The sequence below is a fragment of the Asparagus officinalis genome, chromosome 1 (assembly GCF_001876935.1).
Source record: "Asparagus officinalis chromosome 1, Aspof.V1, whole genome shotgun sequence".
NCBI classification, from domain to species: domain Eukaryota; kingdom Viridiplantae; phylum Streptophyta; class Magnoliopsida; order Asparagales; family Asparagaceae; genus Asparagus; species Asparagus officinalis.
Window position 1 is genome coordinate 98,748,208 of NC_033794.1, and position 21,876 is coordinate 98,770,083.

General features: G+C 39.3%; 1 long non-coding RNA gene across 1 annotated transcript; it reads right to left on the reverse strand.

The window, feature by feature from the left end:
• Nucleotides 19,222–20,720, reverse strand: LOC109843469. The gene is made up of 3 exons (XR_002247693.1): nt 20,608–20,720; nt 20,149–20,208; nt 19,222–19,438 (listed from the first exon to the last, which is right to left on the reverse strand). It is a non-coding gene; the product is annotated as an uncharacterized LOC109843469 (long non-coding RNA).

Here is a 21,876-nt window from a genome sequence, read left to right on the forward strand (position 1 = left end):
AACAAGATCTTCTTCATCCTTGGCTTATAACCGACTTTCGGTTAAATCAACTCTTTCATAGAGTTTTAAACTCGTTCAGAGTTCTCCACAACGTCAAATCGTGAGGAGAAGGCCACGTTCCAGTGAAACAAGACATCGGATCGTCAACGAGAAGCAAACTCGACGCGAGCATTCGAGGGAGGCATCTCATCGCCACCGTGAAGAACCCAGAATTAAACAAAGGGGAGAATCAAATTCATTCTCTTCTCTTTTGTAATCGGAAATCCAATTGTAACTGAGATTAAAGGAATACAAATCAATTTTCCTTTATTTCTTTTTTTTTACTGCAAATTTTCCACAAACAACAGTGTAAGGTCACCTTTTGCGATCTTTGGATGACCTTCTCTTAAGCTGTATTTGGATATCTTTTAGCATTTTTTGACGCCTACAGATACCCCCTCCAAAGTATTCCAGACTTATTCTTTTATAGAGGTGTCTGGGACACTTTGGATAAGACAGGTCTAATTCACAGTCCCTTCAATACTTGGTTGAGTAGATCGTGGAGAGGGGCCCGTAAATGGCTTCAACTCTTGACCTCTTTATCTCTCAATCTATCCAGTGCTTTGTAGAATAGTTAAGATTCTTCCAGTACTACGTTTATCGCTTGACCGTTGTCGAGATCTTGAATCAAACCTGGAATTTGTACTTGTGAGTTTAGCTTTTATCATCAAATTGATACTGGATTCTTTATCACTGTATCCGTCTTCATAAGAGTATAGTTTATACTCATGTATTTTTCAGAGTTTTTGGGAAATAGTTTAACCTCGTATACCCGTTGGGAGGTAATTGGGTTATTCTTAAGAATATTCTGAGTAATATTCTTTAGAAACTTCCTGTTGAGGGCAGGAAAACAGTTTAGACTCGTGTACCTATTGGAGTAACATGGTCTCTTTTTTTGTTGGTAGAGATGAACCCGATCCCGGAGAGGAAGAATTTTATATTCTATCTCCTGGTCTCTTTTTTGTTGGTAGAGATGAACTCGATCCTGGAGAGAAAGAATTTTATATTCTATCTCCTAGTCTAAAAGAAACTTAAAGTAGGATCTCTACTTCAAGAACCTGAAGAGTGAAACTAAGAGTGGGGTCTCCACTCTGAGAATCTAGAAGATTTAGATAACCCTAATTGTTGAAAGGTTTGATTACCCAAACTGAAAGTGAATTTCTCGTTTATCGAGATGAAATTCTAATTCCAGCCCTAACTGTTTAAAGGTTTGACCGAGTGGGGGTTTGAGACAATCTCATAAAGGTTTGACCGTCCAATTTATGGACCTCTCGTTCATGAAAGGAATCGAGAGGAGACTTTAGCTTTGGTCCTAACTATTTAAAGTTTGACCAAATTGGAGTTTGAGATAATCCTAACTGTTTAAAGGTTTGATCGTCCAATTTGTGGACCTCTCGTTCATGGAAGGAAGCGAGAGGGGATTTTGGCTTTAGTCCTAACTGTTTAAATGTTTGACCAAGATGGAAATTTGAGACAATCCTAACTGTTTAGAGGTTTGATCGCTCAATTTGTGAACCACTCGTTTATGAAAAAAATTAAGAAGGGATTTTAGCTTTGGTCCTAACTGTTTAAAGGTTTGACCAAATAGGAGTTTGAGACAATCCTAATTGTTTAAAGGTTTGATCGCTTAATTTGTGGACCTCTCGTTCATGGAAAGAATCGAGAGGGGATTTTGGCTTTGGTCCTAACTGTTTAAAGGTTTGACCAAGTAGGCAGTGGAAGTGGGAGTACAAATCACAGTAGGAGTGTTGACTTGTACAAGTGACTCTGAAGGGGTTCCTGGTGTTAAGTGATAAATACTTAACACGAAAGGGTTCGACAACCGTCAATGATCAGAATATTAAAATTCCAAGTGTTATGTTTGGAATTTAACAATGAGAATGTTAAGTGCACAGACGCATTGGAAGTTTGAGTGGATTCCACCGGAAAGAATTTTGGTGATCCCATCATTAATTAGTCTGATCAGTGGGGATTTTGTGGTGGAAGACTGTGAGTCGTTGAACACCAACGGGAGTTTTGTGAGGGAAGATTGATCCAACGAAGTGATCGAATCTCGTCTCAACAAAAGAGTGTTCGAAAATCACCGTGGGGGTTTAGTGTTTATCATTTTATTTGTAATGATCGGGTTATCCCTAAGAAAATTACATATAGCATTCTTTCGGGAATTTTTATTACATGAACCATCCACCCCTAGCTTTTCTTGCGAAACTGGGTTTATCATTATGTTCAGCTGTATGATCGGGTTATCCTTAAGAGTACCATGCATGACATTCTCCAGGAACTTCCCGTGAAAGAAATGAAATAGTTTAGACTCATATACCTGTTGGAGTATCAATGAACAGTTTATACTCGTATACTCTTCGGAGTGAGATGGAGAAGCAGTTTATACTCGTATACTTATCAGAGTCTGGGGAAACAGTTTATACTCGTACACCCAATGGAGTTATGACCGTCTTTATTTGGCTTGTTTCGCCGTTATGACGTTGGAGTCAATTAAGACTTGAATTTTATTTTTGAGTCCAAAGCAAACCTTGGTGGGATGAAGAATCCTTCTGTGGTATGCACAGTAGTTTGGATCCGTAACCCTATTAGCTCCCTCTTGATCTTTAATAGGTGGTAGTTCGATCTTGTCATTGGCAAGGAGGTATCTCAAGATGGCTGGAACTTCATCATCTTTGAAAGAATACTCCTTCTGAAACTTCGGATCAAGAGTCGCGTTCACTGCGATTGTAGACGTCGTCGGTTGGCTTCTCTCAGCTTTCTTTCTTCTAAGAAAGCGTTCGGCTTGTTCACCGCGTAATTTTAACTCCTTCTAGGTGGTTGAAGGTACGACCCCCAGGGCTTCCAGGACATCGATGGAAAGATTGTTATGGCATGTCTGCAGAATGAATTCCTCTGTGACAGGATCTTTGTATTGCATAGCCATATTACGAAAGCGTTTGACAAAATTATCAACTGGCTCTCCGTCTTTTTGTTTTTCATCTAGAAGTGTTCCGATTGATACTTCGGTGTCATCATCAAAGAAATTGTCGAGGAACAAACTTTTCATGTCATCCCAATAGTTGACGCTCCTCGGTTTGAGACGTCGGTACCAATCGAAAGCAGGCCCACGAAGGGTGCCAACGAATGACCGGACCATCAAAGCCTCATTTCCAGAGATCACACCCAAGTGAGACTTGAAATAAATCAAGTGCTGAGTAGGTGAGCCCTTCCTGTCAAATAGTATGAAGTTAATCAGATTGAATTTTACCGAGTACGATATTGAATCCCATTCTCTTGGATAAGGACACGGAATACCCGTCTTCTTTATTTCCTGAGCGGACATCAAAGCATTGACTTTGTCTTCAAGGTCCTGCATTTTCTTGTCCTCATCTTCATCTCTCTTTGAGTGATGTTGAGTAGAGATAATTAGTCCACCCCCAGTGTTATTAAGAGGTGCAATTGAACCACCCCTAATATCGTTATTGGAAGGATCCGTTGAACCACCCCCAATGTTATTGTCATTAGGAGGGGTATCAGCCATAATGACTTCATCCACTTCCGGATCGCTATCATCTACAACATTATGAGTGTGGCGGCTGGGTTTAGCTCGCTGACTAGACTCAGGAGGTTGAAGCCGTTGAGCTTGTAATTCGCGTATTTGTTGGATAGCCAACTCTATCTCCGTCTTTATCTCAGCTCTAATCTCTTCATGTTGCTTGGCTAGAGCTTCTTGAAGCATTTGAGCAAACTGATCAGGAGTGATTGTGAACACTTCTCTGGCTTGCCCCATGCTAGATATTGTATCATCCGAAGCGATCGCAGAACAAGTGTTGAGAGTTCATCCTCGGAAGACATTCCCTCATGCATTCTCTTGTAGTCCCTACGTCTGATGGCTCCTAACTGGAGTCAAGACATCCGTTGAGCAATTCTTGAATTGACTTTTCCTCCTGGGAAAAAGTCGGGATTTGATTCACTAGAATGCCACTTAGATTTTCCTTTATCAGCATGTTAATGGTGATTTCAGGGAATTCATCCTCTTGAACAATAAGCTTCTTGCAGAAATATCTCAGCTTGGGCTTTGACATTATGGTAAAAAGTCTCTGGAACATTGAGACTCTTTACGGGATGACTTCTCGTTTGGAGTAGTCATACTCCGACAATACTGCTCTAATGAGTCGCGCACAGGAACAATGAGAGCTCATTTTTTAAACAATTCTCTTTCAAAATTTATTCACACCCCTAGCTTGATAGTACGATTCATCGGTATGATTGCCGAAAAATCCTATCGTCTGTTGGTATACACTTTTGTATACGTTCTTTGAGGGTTGAACGAGCCCTTTTGACGAGAGTCCATTCTTCCGTCGTTAGTTTAGCAGAGATATGAGTGATTGCTTGTTGAGACAACTGACCCACTCGATGCCTCCTCGACTCTAGGTCCGCGTGATAACGAACCCCGTCGGTTTGTTCTAAGGCCTTAGCTATTTGGTGAGCGCGGCGCTGACGTTGTCTTTGACGAGCTCTTTTTATCAGTGCCGGTAGGCTTTGATTCCATGACTCCTTAATTGGAGAAGAGTCATTGTGAGCAGAGGTGTTGCGAGTAAAATACTCAGCAACAATCGGACGAGAGTCTTCATCCGTAGCATTTGACAACTTCAACGAAGATGAAATCTTCCTGCATTTGTGAGGCGAGGAAGACTTTACAGATGAGGATGAAAAATACTCCTCAAACTTCACTTGGTTGAACTCGTACTCGACCGTTGATTCAACCAGGATCTTGATGATTGGCTGTGACACGATGGTCTCGACAGCAAGACCGTTGGCTCCCACTGTGATCGCCAGTTTTTTTTTGCTGAAAGTCATTTTTACTGTCGATTCCATTAAAACTTAAATCATTTACAGTGAATTATAATAAAAAATAAACAAATTATAACTTTCTTGAAAAATAACACAAAAATCATTTATCGATTTCTGCTTTGTGGGACTTTGCCTGTGCCGGGAGTGCTTTGGCTTGTGGATCACCGATTCACAGATCGTGAGGGTCTTTGGTATTCTTCCTTCGTTTAGAAGCAAGAATAAAAATCAGTGCCACCGATTCACAGATCGTGAGGGTCTTTGGTATTCTTCCTTCGTTTAGAAGCAAGAATAAAAATCAGTGAATATCTTATCAAAGTAAGATGATTCTTCCTTCGTTTAGAAGCAAGAATAAAAATCAGTGAATATCTTATCAAAGTAAGATGAACACTCTTCATAAGATCAAGTCGAAGCTCAAATCTCAAGAAATTACGTAAGTATCTCAAGTCTGTTGCTCTATCTGCTCTCTGATCTCAGATCTGCTCAAATCCCTATAAATAACGGCCCTAGGGGGGTATTTATAGCCCCTGGGAGAAGTTCAACTAAAAATACAGTATTGTAAAGAAGTGGTGAGTGCGAGACAGTGTTGTCTGTCTCGGCGGCCGAGATAGTATTTGCTGTCTTAGCTCCCGAGATAGTAAAGACTGTCTCGAAAAATCCAAACTGCCCGACAGTTTCCATTGTAACTGCCTTTCACGTTTCAAACTCCGTTATTTTGCTCGTTATCCACGTGATTCTCGCCCACGATGTTTCCCACGTTCTTTGACAGTTAATGGACACGTATCATGCAGTTATTTCAATAACTTTTGGTCATTTCAGAGCTGTCTCGCGTGCGAGACAGTCAATACCGTCTCGCCCTACGAGACAGTAAATACTGTCTCGCATGGTGAGACAGTCTATACTGTCTCGCGTGTGAGATAGTCGACACTGTCTCGATTCTTTCGAGACAGTGTAAGGTCACCTTTTGCGATCTTTGGATGACCTTCTCTTAAGCTGTATTTGGATATCTTTTAGCATTTTTTGATGCCTACACTAGACGAAGATGAGTTTAGGAGGAAAGCTGAAGCGACGGTGCGAGCTGCTCATGAGGAAGAGCTCTCAAAGGTCAAGTCCTGACTCTCATCTATCCAATTGATGAGCCCGCGATCCTGATTTTTTATTATTCTTTTGATAAGAAAAAAATCTTATTTGTATCACTCTTTTCCATTTTGAATAAAAGTGATACTGTTTTGGCTTTCCATTGTCTCCTTTACGTTTCATGTTTTGACTTGAAACAATGAAAATAACTGAAAATGCCAGAGGTGTAAATTTAACTTAGCATAAATTTCCACACAAAGCAAGATTTAACACTTTTCTTTATTATCATTTAACATAATTCCAGAAAATTTTAATTTGCTGGGTGTGTTTTGTTATCTCCAAGACTTGATATTCTGCTTAAGAATTAACAAGTTCGTGGAATTTTGACTGTTAGAGGTGCAGTGTTATCACAACAGTGATTTATAGACTTATCAGCATATTAGAGAGGATTAATAAGTTAGTTCTGTCAGAGGTATACTATTAACTTGACGAGGTTGTATACTTGTGATTTGAATTAGATTTTGATGATTTATCATTCTATTGAAGAGAGTCGATAAGTTGATTTTTTCAGAGAAACGATATGAGCTGGACGAAATCGGGTACTTGTGATTTGAATAAAATTTTAAGGACCTATAGCTCTATTAAAGAGAGCCGACAAGTTAATTTTGTCAGAGAAGAATATGAGCTGGACAAAATCGGGTACTTATGATTTGAACAAGATTTTGAGGACCTATCGTTCTATTAATGAGAGTCAAAAAGTTGATTTTGTCAGAGAAGCGATATGAGCTGGACAAAATCAGGAACTTGTGATTTGAATAAGATTTTGAGGACCTATCACTCTATTGAAGACAGTCAATAAGTTGATTTTGTCAAAGAGCAGTATGAGCTGGGCAAAATTGGGTACTTATAATTTGAACAAGTTTTTGAGGACCTATCACTCTAACAATCGATGAGTTGATTTTGTCAGAGGAACGATATGAGCTAGGCAAAATCTCATACTTATGATTTGAACAAGTTTTTGAGGACTTAGCGTCTCGCTGAGGAAGTTTGATGATTGATTTGGTCAGAGCTATCATATTAACTTGACAAGAATTTTGAGGACTTATCATTGTATTAAAGAGGATTGATAAGTTGATTGTCAGTGGTATGATATTAACTTGACAAGAATTAATGATGATTTATCGCTTTACTAATGAGAGTCGATAAGTTGGATTTGTCACCAAAAAGCTTGTCATATTAAGAATGAAACAAGCTGAAATTATGCTCCGTGGGGATGATGATTGTCTTGATGATATTTGTATTTTATCATCTTATTAGATAAGGTTGATAAGCTGATTTTACTTGGACCCCTGTTGGGGAGATACAAATATTTTGACAACACTCTGTCGAAAGAGTCCATCATGCAATACTCGTATGAGAGTAAGTGTCATGTTTGAAATGCGGGGGTGAGCTCCACGTTTTGAAGTGGTGAAATGCCAAAGTGACCTCAGTGTTTTAGGTTTGACATGCAGAGCTAAGCTCTACGTTTAAAGCTTGCAACGCGGGTCTAGGCCTGGAGTTTAAGATTTGAAACACATCGGTGAGCCTTGCGTTTAGCATTTTGAGATACAGGGCTGAGCTTTGCATCTTGAAGTCGAATCGACTTATCTTGGAATGTGGTGATTGCGTTTGGATGAGATTCTATCCTAGAATCCCGAGTCGAGTTAATAGTTTGACTGCTGTATAAATAGACCTCTTGGGTCCAATCAAGAGTCATTCAGTTCTCCCAACTGTTTCTTGATTTTTGAACGAGTCATCTTGTTGCTTCAAAATCTCCAACGATATTCGATCTTCGACATCAATGGCACTACAGAAGGCAAGTTCTCACTCTGAGAAAGTCGTGAACCCGACTTTTGATGTACTATCTGCTGAGGACGCCCGCGGTGCTCATATTCTAGTAGCCATACCGCCGTCGCCAACGCCTCTTCACCGTGGTAAGTGAGGACCTTCGCAACTTGTTTCGACAAGTTTTTAACCCTAGACGAGAAGTTCTAGGTTGTCAACAACGAGCAAGACTCGTTCTTTTTTAATGAAAACATAGAAGTAGGACTCTGCATTAATTGTGAAATGCGGAATTGACTCCTACAGTTTGTAACTAGAACGCAGGTCTTTATCTCTGTGTTCTGAAATTAGAGCACAAGGTTGGCCCTTGCGTTTTGAATTTGGAACACAGGGTTGACCTTTGCATTTTGATTTTGGAATGCAGGGCTGGCCTTTGTGTTTTGATTTTGGAACGCATGGCTGGCCTTTGCATTTTGATTTAGTCCTTTAGACTATTACCATTCGTTTGCTTCTTAGCTACTAACTTTTAGCCTTTTGTTTTGTAGTGCTTTTTCCCGATGTACTGTTTTCTCTCGAACATTACTTCGGGTATACAGGTGGCCTGGATGAGGGTCACCATTTTTGCAGAGAACCTCTACTATTCACCCCTCCTTGCTCGGAGTGGTGTTTCCAAATTCTAGGGTCAAGACCATCCGCTCTTAGGGCCATGGTCACTAATGTGGATATTCATACGCCAGCAGACTATGATTAGTTTGTAAAGTTGGCGTTCCTTTTTGGAGACCACACAGAAATGGATGACAAATTTATACATTTGGAGAACTCCAAACTACTACGAAGAGTCAATAATTGTTTTCTCTTCTTGCCGAATATGGGGCGTATGTATCCGCTCTCCCATTTCTAGCACATCACGTGGTGCAGACATATGCTATGTGACCTGGCCAAGGAAAGGAAAAATGTATCCCTAGGGACCTTCGCCCATCAACGTGTTCATCTTGTAAAGAGTGATGGACACGTGAAGGGTCTGAGACCTGGTAGAATTGAGAAAAAAATATCTCGCTAGGGAGACGACCATCCCGACGAACATTTTTATTCACCAATTCGTTGCTGCTCAGGGTGAATTCCCTGCTCAATCGTTTAGATCTCTTGGTTGGGTGTACTCTAGAGATGGGGGGTGGTGGACTCACATGGTGGACTTCGTTCTCGAAGACCTTAAGGAATCGCTTGCCCAATCTGGTCTCACAGTTCTTGTGTTAGCCACTCGACATGAAATTGTTTAAAGCTATACAAATTTTTTTGCTATGCTGGAGCGATACAATCCAGATAGCTACACATTCTTTATGCTCATCGGAGAGTTAGGCTTCACTCTCCACAAGATGTATGAAGTATTAGGGCTGCCATTTGGAGAAATGCCCTATGAAAAGTTCATCCCAGGAACTAAAGAGCTCTCTCTCTTGAGAGCATCATATCCTAAAGGTTATGCAACTTTTTGGGAGGTGATGTACCACTTTCAGATTTGTGCTCAGCTGATAGGGCTACGCAGAGATGATGTCATGCAGACTTCTTAGGTAGACTATCTATTCCAGAACTTGGATCAGAAGGATGTTGCTATGACCCGTCTTGCTACGAGCTCTTTCAAAAGCATCAAGGCTCGCGTCAAAGCTCCTAATGCTAGCTATATTAATGAACATCCGCAGGATGGTTTTCAACCTTGCACTGAGTTTGATAGCTTCCACTACTAGGCTGAGACTCCCATCTCTGACACTGCTCTCCTTGCTGGCTTTTTGATAATATGGCTAAAGTGATATGTAGTCCCATCAAAGCCCATCGAGTCCATCATGGTTGAGGTATTATACCCAACCATCCTTTTGGCCTATGGGAGACCAGTGAGTCTCCTTTCTGCAATGGTATGCTATTTGCAGAATGGTTTGTGGGAGTTGACTTCTAAATTCCTCGCCGTCAGGGAGATAGACATCGCTAGGAAAAAAGTTTGGAAGACTCCTTAACCCCGCGTACCAGTGCTATATACTTATTTGGTGGCCTGATTTGTCATGCACTACCCCTCTTTGATGACAGGTGCTTCTCTGGATAGTGGATCTTTTGTCCCATTTGTACAGCGGCTCGAGTCAACCCAATGGCTGCACGTGTACATAGTCTTGGCTAGGTAGATTCTATCATAAGAGATCAAGTATTATGTCTTTTGCTGCTCTCCCGATTTTGATGAGATGGAAAATAAGACCACAAGATATATAGATATAGGCCTCGAGGGCTTCACATCCATGCGTGGGGGCATTTTCAGATGGTTCCTCACAATCAAAGTTGGTTATCTGTGTTAGACCCTAGAGGGGGGGTGATTAGGGTCTTATGCTAATCTAATCCGATTTTATATCAATTAAAACTAATTAATAAATTATTCTTGCAAGATAGATATACAATATGTTACAAGCAAGAATAAGTAATATGAACAAATGAATATATCTTAGCAATGAGATATTACAAATATATGAGCAAGGATATATAAACTAATACAAGGGTAAAATAAATAATCTACAAAAGAGAGAGGGCAATATGAAGAGCAATACACAAAGGCGACATAAGATATGAATACAAGAATACGAACGCCAATGCAATCACAAACAAAACGATATGATCACGAAGTTCGGTCTAACCACTTGACCTACATCTCCGCTCCTCACCTCGAGGAGATCTCCATTATTATAACCAGGTTTTCTACGTTTACCTGAATAATGTTTACACCACACAATACGATTTTCTAGTTTACCAAAAACTCTACAACTAACACACTCTTGTAATCCCACTCTACACCCTCTCAAGTATTGAACTAGACGTGTCTCCCTCAAGTACTCGGATACAACCTCTCACTAGGTTCGTCAACCGACACCACTCCTCTTGGGATGATCCCCGACTCTCACCACACACTTCTCTCGGTATACAAGTGTATTACAAAGTGAATCTCACAATAAGCAAAATACAAAGTGTTTATTCTCTACAATGGATGAGAACGAATTATAAGCTCACTCTCTAAGTTACACAATCCCACAACCTAATTTTACTATGAATGTAAATACAATAAGCTCAATGGTCATGTGTGTGTAAACAAAGAGAAAATAAAATCAACTAAACTCAATATGAACACTAGCTTAATAAAATAATAATCAAACAATATAAAATATAAAGCTAGATTGAGTTTAGAAAACTTCTCAATAGATCAAGAGTGGAAGGAGAAGAGTTGGATGCTCAAACACCAATAGATGATCTCCTCAAGCTCTTGTGACATTGATTTCACAAACTAAAACTCTTAAATGCTTAAAAGCTTCTTAAACAAACTTAACCCAAACTTAAACCCTTGTTTAAAACTCTTTAAACTTGTTTTAAAACCACTCTCTTGTTGTTGCTGGTAGAAGAGGGTTTGAGGGGTTTATATAGGAAGAGAAAACAACAGCAAAAACCCCAAACAAATCAGCAGAGAATTCTATAGAAACGAAATTTGATTCTGTACCCAATATAGCCGTTGGGCAATCGGCGGTCGACCGTGAGATTTTCGCGGTCGACCGTGAGATTTTCGCGGTCGACCACGAGGGATTTTCAAAGCTGAGAAACCAACAGAAAACGCTACGGTCGATCGTGACGGTCGACCGTAGAAACTTACAGACCGACGGTCGACCACCACGGTCAACCGCAAAAGTTTCTGCTGACTTCTGAGGGATAAACATTGGCGTGGTCGACCGTAGCGGTCGACCACGAACTGATACATGAAAATACAGGTTTAGAAAGTTATTTTCTGATTTTAAAACCCTGTTTAAAAATATCAAATAAATTCAAAAAAATATAAAACTTTGAAAAATAATTGTAGACATGATAATACACATGTTACAAAAACTGGTTTTCAGAAAAGATCTCCCAAATGAAAAATATCATCATTTTATAAAATAGTCCAAAACATGAAAATATAAACACATGAGTTTTGATATTTTAGCTTAACCATGTTTTGAAACAATACAAAATGATTTTATAGACTTGAAAAAAGATGTAAACTATTGTTATGAAGTCTATAAATAATGAATATAGTATTTTCACAAATAAGAATATGAAACATATGAGTATGTATATGAATATATTTTTTTTCATATCTATGAAATTAAACCAAACCAACTTATCCACATAAAAACAAACATGTATGAATATAAATATTTATTTATATACTTATAAAAACTTTGTTTGTGGATAAACCAAAATCCAAAATGTGTACATATATATATAACTATATATATATACCAAAATGTGTACATATATATATAACTATATATATATACATAGAAACCAATAAAATGTGTGTGTATATGATATTGAGCTTAAAGTACTTAACACACATAATATAAACTCCTAAACTAAATTACCCAAGTTTGTGATCTTCAACGAAGCTCTATCTTGGTACACTCACGGATGAAGCTTAAACTTAAATCTTTAACTTGAATTGCAATGCTTCACTCCACAATTCCGCCAACCTCCATTGGATATGATCGTGAATGCGCAATTCCATCCATCCTCCAACTCATTGTTTATCTACAATAAATAGAAATATACAAACACTAGACAAATAACATTAGTGGTAAATTGTTTGTTAAATATCATCAAAACAAAGAGGCTAATAATCTAGTTCTTCGACAGGGTGAGAAATGCATCATTGAGCCCTACGTGCCTTCTCAAATCACTCGACAGTTTGGGTATGACCAACTGTATGTTAATTGGGAATTTATATAAGGGGGCCTGAGCTTGGTATTACTTCACAGCTAGAAATTCCCATGGCAAGTTTACATTGCCCGACCCAACACCCAACTGCCATACTATTTTGGAATTTTGCCATTGGTTCTATGAAGCTTCTCAGATACCAGAGTACAACATGTATACCTCTTGCTTAAAGGAGATCTGAGAGCTATATGAGTCTAGGAAGGATTCCATAAGGACTCGCCTGAAGGGGATGGACAAGTATTTATCCTGCGAGCAAGCGACATCTGCAGCAGGAGAAGTCCGGGAAGAGGTAAAGGCAGTTGAGTCTCACAAGGGAAAGGCAACGGGGAAGCGAGCCCTCACGGTGAAAGAAGTGGGCCAATATGAGAAAAGCGCTTGCCAAAGATGGGTTATTGAATCAAGGCCCCAACGAGGGGAAAAGCTGATGCAAGATGCCATGAACCCTAAGCTGATTGCGCTTTTAGACGACGAGGAAAAAAAATCTTTCACTTCGTTGTCCCCCCAACAGCACAAGCCTCAACTAGATATCCCCACTCTAGAAGGCATAGAAGGTGAGGGAGAACTGAATGCTGGGGAATCAGAGTCTATTCCTATGATAGAACCCCTCGCTATGATACCTCTCAGCCAAGCGCCAGAAGTTGAAGCTGCTCCTGAATCTGCTCAACCAGGTTTGGGAATATTAAATGGCCTTATCAAATAGTTGGAGAGCGTGATGAAACAAACGATCACCCTTGTTAGCCATGGGCAAGATGCCTTTTTGGACTTCAAACCTTTCTTAACAGGTTGCCTGAACAACAGTAGGTGTTCGGACAACACTCAATTGACCGCGTATTGCATGGAAAGCGTCCTTCGCCTGAAGACCTATTTGAAGGCTTTAAAAGACTTGATGCATGCTGATTTGGAGTTAGAAACATAGCAGACTTTTAATCTTATTCAAGTTGCAGAAGCGCATGAACAAGAAGCCCTCTACAAGAATTATCCGAGAAAGGGGCACATATTACGAGCTTGCAGGAGCAACGTGATCGAGTACAAGCTGAACTGACCGCTTTTGCTGCTACTATTGCTCGTTTACAGGCCCAACTTGCTGAGGAGGAGTTGACTGTGAAAAGACTCCATCTCAAGAGTGCAGAGATCGATGATGCTTATGATAAGAAAATGCAAGCTCTCGAGGAGATCCAGAAAGAAACTGCTGCTGCTGCACCTGTTGAAACGGAGCTTAGGAAGGATGCTGCTGAACGGGTTCGAGCAACCCATGAAAAGAAGCTCTCAGATGATAAGTCCAGGCTCGCATCTATTAAACTGACGAACCCTGATACTTAGCTTCGTTCACCCTTTTTTTAGTTCAGTGCTGATTTTTGTATCATTTTCATGACAAGTATTGTCACTTTGTAGAAAATCAACAATGTCGAATAAAAATGATATCATTTTGCCTTTCACTATTTTTTTGTGTTGTGTTTTAACTTAGAATAGTGAAAAGATTGAGAATGCCAGAGGTGTAATGTTAACTTAGCATAAATCATAAATTCTCTTTATTATTAAAATAATTCTAGAAAATTTTAATTGTTAGAGGTGTAATGTTAACTTGACGATATACAAGCTGGGGAAGGTTTGAAAGATTTGTTAGTCTCAACTCAATGAATTTTGAGGAACCAACCCTCAGTCTAAGTGAGTTTGATTTCTCTCCTTAGACTTAGTTGAGGATCAGAAACAAGGGTCTCATGATCTATGGGTAGTATTTCTTAAGAAATTTTTTATTAATTGGCATCATGAGCCTATCACCTTTCTGATTGATGAGACGGTAAACTCCATTCAAATGGACTGATTCTATTACGAAGGGTACTTCCCACTTGGAATTGAATTTGCCTTTGGTCTTGTGCGTCATCACCACAGGTCGTCTTACGACCAACACTACATTGCCTTTCTTGAAGATCCTTTCCTTAACCTTCTTGTTATAGACTTTGAAAATTCGAGCTTGATATAACTCGATCTGTTGCTAGGCTTGAAGTCACTTATCGTCTAATGCTTCCAGTTCTTGAAGGCGTAGTCAATGTTGCTCTTCATCCGTCATCCCGGTTGCAAGGGTAACTCTCAGGGATGGGATCTGAATTTCTAATAGTAGTACAGCTTCACAGTTATATACTAAAGAAAAGGGGGTGGCTTTTGTTGGGGTTCTCATCGTTGTATGGTAAGCCCATAGATATTCGCCCAGCTTTTCATCCTAGTCCTGTGACTTTTAGAGATAAACTTTTTAAGAAGTTTCACAATGGTTTTGTTGAAGGCTTTTGCGAGACCATTGGCTGGTGGATAGTATGTCGTTGATGCGACACTTTGGATCCTGAACCTATCGCAGAATCTCTTAAAATCGTGACTGACGAACTGTGTTCCATTATCGTGGACTATTCGTCTTGGTACGCCAAAGCGGTAGATGACGTGATTCTTGATGAACTTGATCATGTTTTAAGTCTTAACTTCCATCAAAGGAATGATTTTTGCCTACTTAGAGAAGTAATCGGTTACTGCCAATATGAACCGATGTCCTTTGGAGGTCGGTGGGGAGATAGGTCCGACGATGTCCATTCCCCACATCTCGAATGGCCAAGATAAAGATGTTGGATGCAAATTTCCTTGTGCTTGATGAATGAAGTCATCGTGAAACTGACATGCATGACACCGTTTAACATAATTGATAGCGTCTGCAAATATTTTTGGCCAACAGTAACCAATTCTTCAGAGACGATCTCCTAATTTAGCTCCTGGTTAGTGAGCTCCACACATTCCATTATGAGCTTATTTAAGAGTCTCCTGCGCTTCTTTTCTAGAAAGGCAGCAAAGTGAGACTCCATCATGCGATATTTGGTACAAGATTTGAGAAACCACATCATAATAGAATCGAAGGGCCTTTCATTTACGGCGGCCACTTCCTTAGAATCATCAGGCAGTATATCGTACAAGACATAGTCAATGAACGGGAACCACTAGTCCCTTAGTTAGAGCTCAATTGAAATTGCACAGGCAATCTCCACTGTTGTCTCATTTGAGCAGTCTTCTAAAGGAAACTTAGGGTGATACACGTCACGGCCCATAACGAATATTATTGTTTCAACCTTTGGCGGCAATGCCAATGAAGTTACCAGCGAGGCTAAAAGCATCCGCATATGTATTCTGGACTCGTGGGATGTATCCGATAAAGAAGCCTTCAAACTTCTGGGATAGCTCTAGAACGACAAAATGGTATGGGACTAAGTCCTCATTACGTACTTCGTATTCTCCTCGGAATTGATTCACAATGAGCTGAGAATCACCATAAGCCTCAAGGTGTCGAATATTGAGCTCATCGGCTAACTGCATCCCTAATAGCAAAGCATTATACCCTGCTATATTGTTTGTGCATGGCTCCATTAGAGAGAATCCTCTTGGGATTACATGACAACTTGGGGATACAAGTATCACCCCCCACACCAATGATGATTCCTCCATTAGGGTTTGCTCTAGACGCACCGTCTAAGAACAAATTCCATACTTGCTTGACCTCTTGGGTTATACAAGATTCAACAACTTCATCTGGCAAGTCTTCATATAATTTGGACGAATCAGATACAGGATGATTAACCAGGAAATCCGCTAGAGCTTGGCCTTTAACAGCCTTTTGAGGCACAAATTGCATGGAATATTGCGATAGAAGTATCACCTATTTTGCTAGATGGTAATTCCTTGAAGAGGGTTTCGTCATGAACACCCTCAAAGGATTCACCTTAGAGATGACATGAATTGATTGTCCGACCAAGTAGTGTCGCATCTTCTGAACAACAAACACTAATGCAAAGCACTCTTTTTCTATCAGATTGTACCGGTGTTCGGCTCCAATCATGGTTCTACCAAGGTAGTAGATTGCTTGCTCATGTCATTGGTCATTATTCTGGGCTAAAAAAGCTCCAAGAGAATGATCCATGTCTCTCACATATAACGAAATTGTTTCCCTGATATTGGGGCTACAAGGATAGGTGGTTGAGTGATGTATCGTTTTATTTCCTCAAATGTCTTTTGGCAGTTTTTATCCCAAATGAACAAGACTCCTTTCTTCATTAATTTGGAGAAAGGCTGGCAGTGTTCCGAGAGGTTTGATATGAATCTCCGGATATAAACCAATCTACCTTGCAAGCCTCTGAGCACTTTGATGTTTCTCGGAGGTGACATTTCTTGGATATCACAAACCTTTTTTAAATCGAGAGAAATCCCCTTGGATGTAACTATAAACCCAGGGAATTTGCTGCTGGCAACCCCCAGGAATGATTTAGTCAGGTTCATCTTCCGTTGGTGTGGTCGCATGATATCAAACATCATCTTCAGATATGCAAGATGATCGTCTTTGTTTTGGCTTTTTACTACAATATCATCCACATAGCATTCAATCTTCTTACACAAATGTTCATGGAATATTGCATTCATTGCACGCTGATAGGTTGTGCTAGCGTTCTTCAATCCAAAGGCCATCACTGTGTAGCAATACACTCCCAATGGTGTTCTGAAGGTGGTGTGCTTTTTGTCGTCAGGGTATATTTTGATCTGGTTATACCCTGAAAACCCATCCATGAAAAATATCATCTCATATCCATAAGTAATATCGATCATGACATCCGTGGTGGGAGTGGAAATTCGTCTTTTGGACATGCAGTGTTTAGGTCATGAAAGTCGATGCAAATTCGAACCTTTCCATTTTTCTTGGGCACAAGAACTATGTTAGCCACCCGGTCAGGGTGTTGTTCCTTTCTAATAAAGCATGAGTCGATAAACTTTTTGACTTCTGACTATATCATCTCCATGATCTCTAGACCAAATCGACGTTATTGTTGCTTAACGGGCTTCACATCCGGATCGATGTTAAGACGATGCATGGCTACCTTAGGATCAAGACTAAACATGTCTTCATAATTCCAAGTGAAGACATCTACATATTCTCTGATGAAAGATATGAGATCTTCTTTCTCAGATGTTGATAAGCTCTCACTTATGAAAATTGGCTTGGGATTTATTTCATCTCCCATGTTGACTTGGATTACCTTATCTTCTGTAGGCGGCTCGCGTTGTTCAAAGCGCATATCCCATAAGATATTAAGGCGTTTGATCCAAGGGTCGTTGGTTGACTCAATAAACTTTTTATCATCCTCTTCTGCATCTTCATCTAGATGACTAGCCAAAGTCATGTTTACAGACATGTTTTTAAAGAATATTCTGATGCTCACATTAGATTCCCATGATGATGTTCCGGATGAATGATCTTGCCATAGACAATCCTCAGTTTTATTTTCTAAAAGGGGAGGGGTTGAAACATAACCTAGCCCTCTTCCAGTTTTATGATAATAATCATGAGATTTTTCTTCTGGAGTGAAAGATCGAATTGGTGCTTGTCTTTCTTTCCCGAAGTTCAAACCTTCCTGTTTATCAAAGTCATAACCCTTTCTTCTCATTAGATGGATGGAATTGGGTTCATGATAATTGAATTGTGGGATTCTAAGATCCTCATCTGAACTTTCCTGCTTGGTTGATTTAGAGTTGACTTTACCGAAATAGATTGGCTTTTAGCCTTTTTTTTAGATGAGACCATGAAGAAGGCTTTCTGCACATCTCCCATCTCTTTGAATATAACAAAGGATGATTTGAGTGGCAAATCAAGTGATGTCTCAGCATACAATGTGTGCCATGGATCTATACTTGCATCTATATCTATCTCTGTTTTCTCACATTCAGAGGACACATCAGACGAGTAAGCCAAATCGAAATCTTCATTAATGTATCACTCGCCCTCACTCTGTACATCATTATTATTGAGCTTATTCTGGCTCATTACATTTAGATTTAACTCCCACGGACACTCTTCCTCGGGCTCAGGCTCGAAGTCCGTTTTGTTGCCACTGTCGGCGGCTTCCTTCGACTGCTCTGGCTCTTGGAAATCCAGATAGAAGACTGAGTCGGTGTGGAAATTTTTCATACCTCTGAAAGGTTGCTTCTTTACGATCAAAGTTTTGACTTCTCCCTCATCATCGGCATATTTTATTACCTGATGAAGGGTAGACGAGACGATGCGATTCGCATGAATCCAGGACCGTCCTAATAATAGATTGTAGGATGTGTGTGCATCTATGATATAACAAGTTACTTTGGACTTGAGATCTCTGATTTGACACCTGAGCTTGATTTTGCCTAGAGGTCGTGTGTTGTTAGCATTGAAACCGAAGATAGTAGTTTGAGTGGAACTCAGTCAATACAGGGAATCCCTAGGACTTGCATAACTCTGTACGGCATAATGCTGAGTGTAGAGCCTAGATCGACTTGGACACGGCTAATCTCAGAGGACCCAATGTACCATGTGTTATACAGTGGTCTATCAAGTTTGTGTTTGATTTTCATATATTCTTGTGTGAATGATATGCATGGCAAACTTCTCGCAGCTTGTAAGCATCGTGCGTAGGATTATTCTTTTGTAACTTCTGGGACTACATGAACTTGTGTTATAAAACTCTCTGTGTCCGTTAATGTCACGACCCCAATTTCCAAACCTCAAAGGAATATTAGAGCCTGACTAAACCTGTGAAAAGTCCTCCAAAATATACATTCATTAAAAGAGCACTAAAACAAATCTCTTCATTGAATTAAAACCAACAACAAATATTCTCTATAATCCCAAAAGTCAAACTAAGCCAATTAACTTGATAAAAATAAGTATTCCTCAACTCCAAATAAATTTCAACCTAAGAAAGAATCTCATTATTACAAACTCTCAATTCATCATCTAAACATTAAAGACTTTATTTAACCTTCGCCTAGAAGACAATAACAATCTCGAATTATTCTTTGCTTCGTTCTAAGAATTTGACAATCCTCAATTCCACCTAACCCCGAGTCTCTGAAAAGAATATAAATAACACAATGAGTTCACAACTCAATAAGTGGATAAATTCATACATTAAACACTGGTTTTGCAAAACAAAAATATTACAACGAGAAATAAACAAAATATAAGAATGATATAGAATCATTAATGAACTCTAGTATTTGATACAAATATTTAAGAAAAATTAGAAATCATGGAATAGAAATAAGCATGCTACGTCTCAATGCGGTCAACACTTCATACTCCGGTTGACTCGGTAAACCCCACAATTATTAAGCCCGTGGTTCCGGGACGGTGAGACCCAATTTGGGCTCTTAGCGCTAAAATAAAACCTCATAGAGGCACATTGAGTCCTGTTTTAATAGCTTGCTTATATCCGACATATACCGGTATATTGACTTGAGATGCATATGCTTTAACAATAAACAAAGTTCGTAAAGCTAATCACATTATACAAATATGCCAAAGGCCAACCAATAGTGAAATAAATCAAACACATATGCATCTCAACCTACCACTATATGAATAGACATAACAATTGATAAAGAAAATAAGCATAGGCTTATACCAAAATATCCATGAGCATCACAAAATCAACCAATCAACAATTGATATACCAGTAATCATACGAAGGATATAATCCGTCAGGAACAAATCCAAGTATACTTGATATAATTATATAAAAAAATACACAGCGCACAATGCATAAATTCACCACTTACAGAAACCCGAATGACTATTGGAATACCACTCATGACGTCTCCTCGAAGTCACTTGGAATCCTAGAAAAAAATCCAAACAACAATCAATGCTATTGTATATCCTTAGACTTGATAACCTATTAAATAATCAAAAGACATACTAGCTAATAACACTGTATTCAAACAAATATATAAAATCTGTAAGATCCCATAGTCCACACTCAACACTAGGCATCCATATATATAGGTTAATTTATTTTTATATTAGAAACTTTGGTATGGATTGTTAGGCTAAGAAACAATTTACTTTCATGACAAAAGCAATGGAAAGAAAAAATAATAACAACAGCAAGGTGTTGCATGCTATCAAGAGCATTACCATGGCTGACCACAAAATAAAACCAAGTTAATTGATTGTACATAAAAATTCAAACCAAACCCTAATACATTCATAGGTTATTCTTTCACCAAAAGCCATACCTTCATTCTTGTGTAAACAACCATTGCTCACTCTCTTTCAACGGATCCAATAAATTTTTTTTTCTTCTTCTTCTACTATTCTTTTGCCGTCTTTTGTTTTCTTTTCTTGTCGTTTCTTTCTACGGCTTCTCAAAAGTCGCCGACTAGGGTTTTCCTCTATTTATTAGTTTTCCATTAATACCAATAAACCCTTTAACAATTTTCCATTTGCAACAAACCCCTCAGTAGACTTAAATTTATTGCTATATTTAGTACTTTCTTTCTTTGCATAAAAGTCCTTTGTAACTTAATATTCATAATATAGACTTATTATCAATAGAAAAAAATTAGGGATATTACAGTTAAAACTTCAATCTGAGCCTCCCTCATGGTCTTGGATAGTCGCAAGAGCTCATATAGGGTGATACTGGTCAGAATATTGGCCAATTATGCCATAATATTGAAACGGAAGGGAGTGTTTGATCCTCCAACTTCTTAAAGAAGATTTTTGTAATAGCGGAGCTCCTTTTGTTCCCCTTTGTATGTAGGCTTCTTAGGATTAGAACCCCCAACCTCTTTAGCCTATTCTTCTGCTCCTTGACCAACTTGATCATACTTTTTCAAGTATGTCTTCCCTGACCCGGTGCATGTTCCAGGGTTTGCTTCTTGGTCGGCGGCAAGGACGATCCTCTCCTCTTCTAAGTCAGTGAGGGGGACTAGATGTGTATCATCTTCATTCAGAGAGGGGCTAATCATGTTGAATGTTCTAGCCTTGCCTCTCTTTTTCTTTGCTGACGTGCTTCTCCACTGTTGGTCTTCAAGCAAGTCGGGAATTATCTCTCCTTTCGGAGTGGTAAGGGGTACCAACCCTTTCTCTTTCGGATCATGTAGGTCAGTATTTTTCAAGTATAGTTCTCCCTTAGGGATAAGGATGACACCGTTAAGATTTGCCACAGGTGAAAAATCTACGAATTGGATCGATATCACGTTAGTGGATACGGTCTTCTGTTCTAGTTTCAGCTTGAGTACATTAGCATCGACTAATGCTTGCAAGATATCCTTAAAGATGTAGCATCTCTTTGTTGGATGTCCAAACATTCTATGATAGTGATAGTAGTTGAGATCGTCCACTTTTCCTACCTCTTCCGGTCTTTTTATTTAAGGGAGCTTCAACTTATTGTTCTTCCAAAGTAGCTGGAATAGGGTGTCTACATGGTCCTCTTTGAAAGAGTACAATTTGAGTGCTCTTGGTTGACTCAATGCCTTACCCTGCTTAGCAGGTGGTGCTCG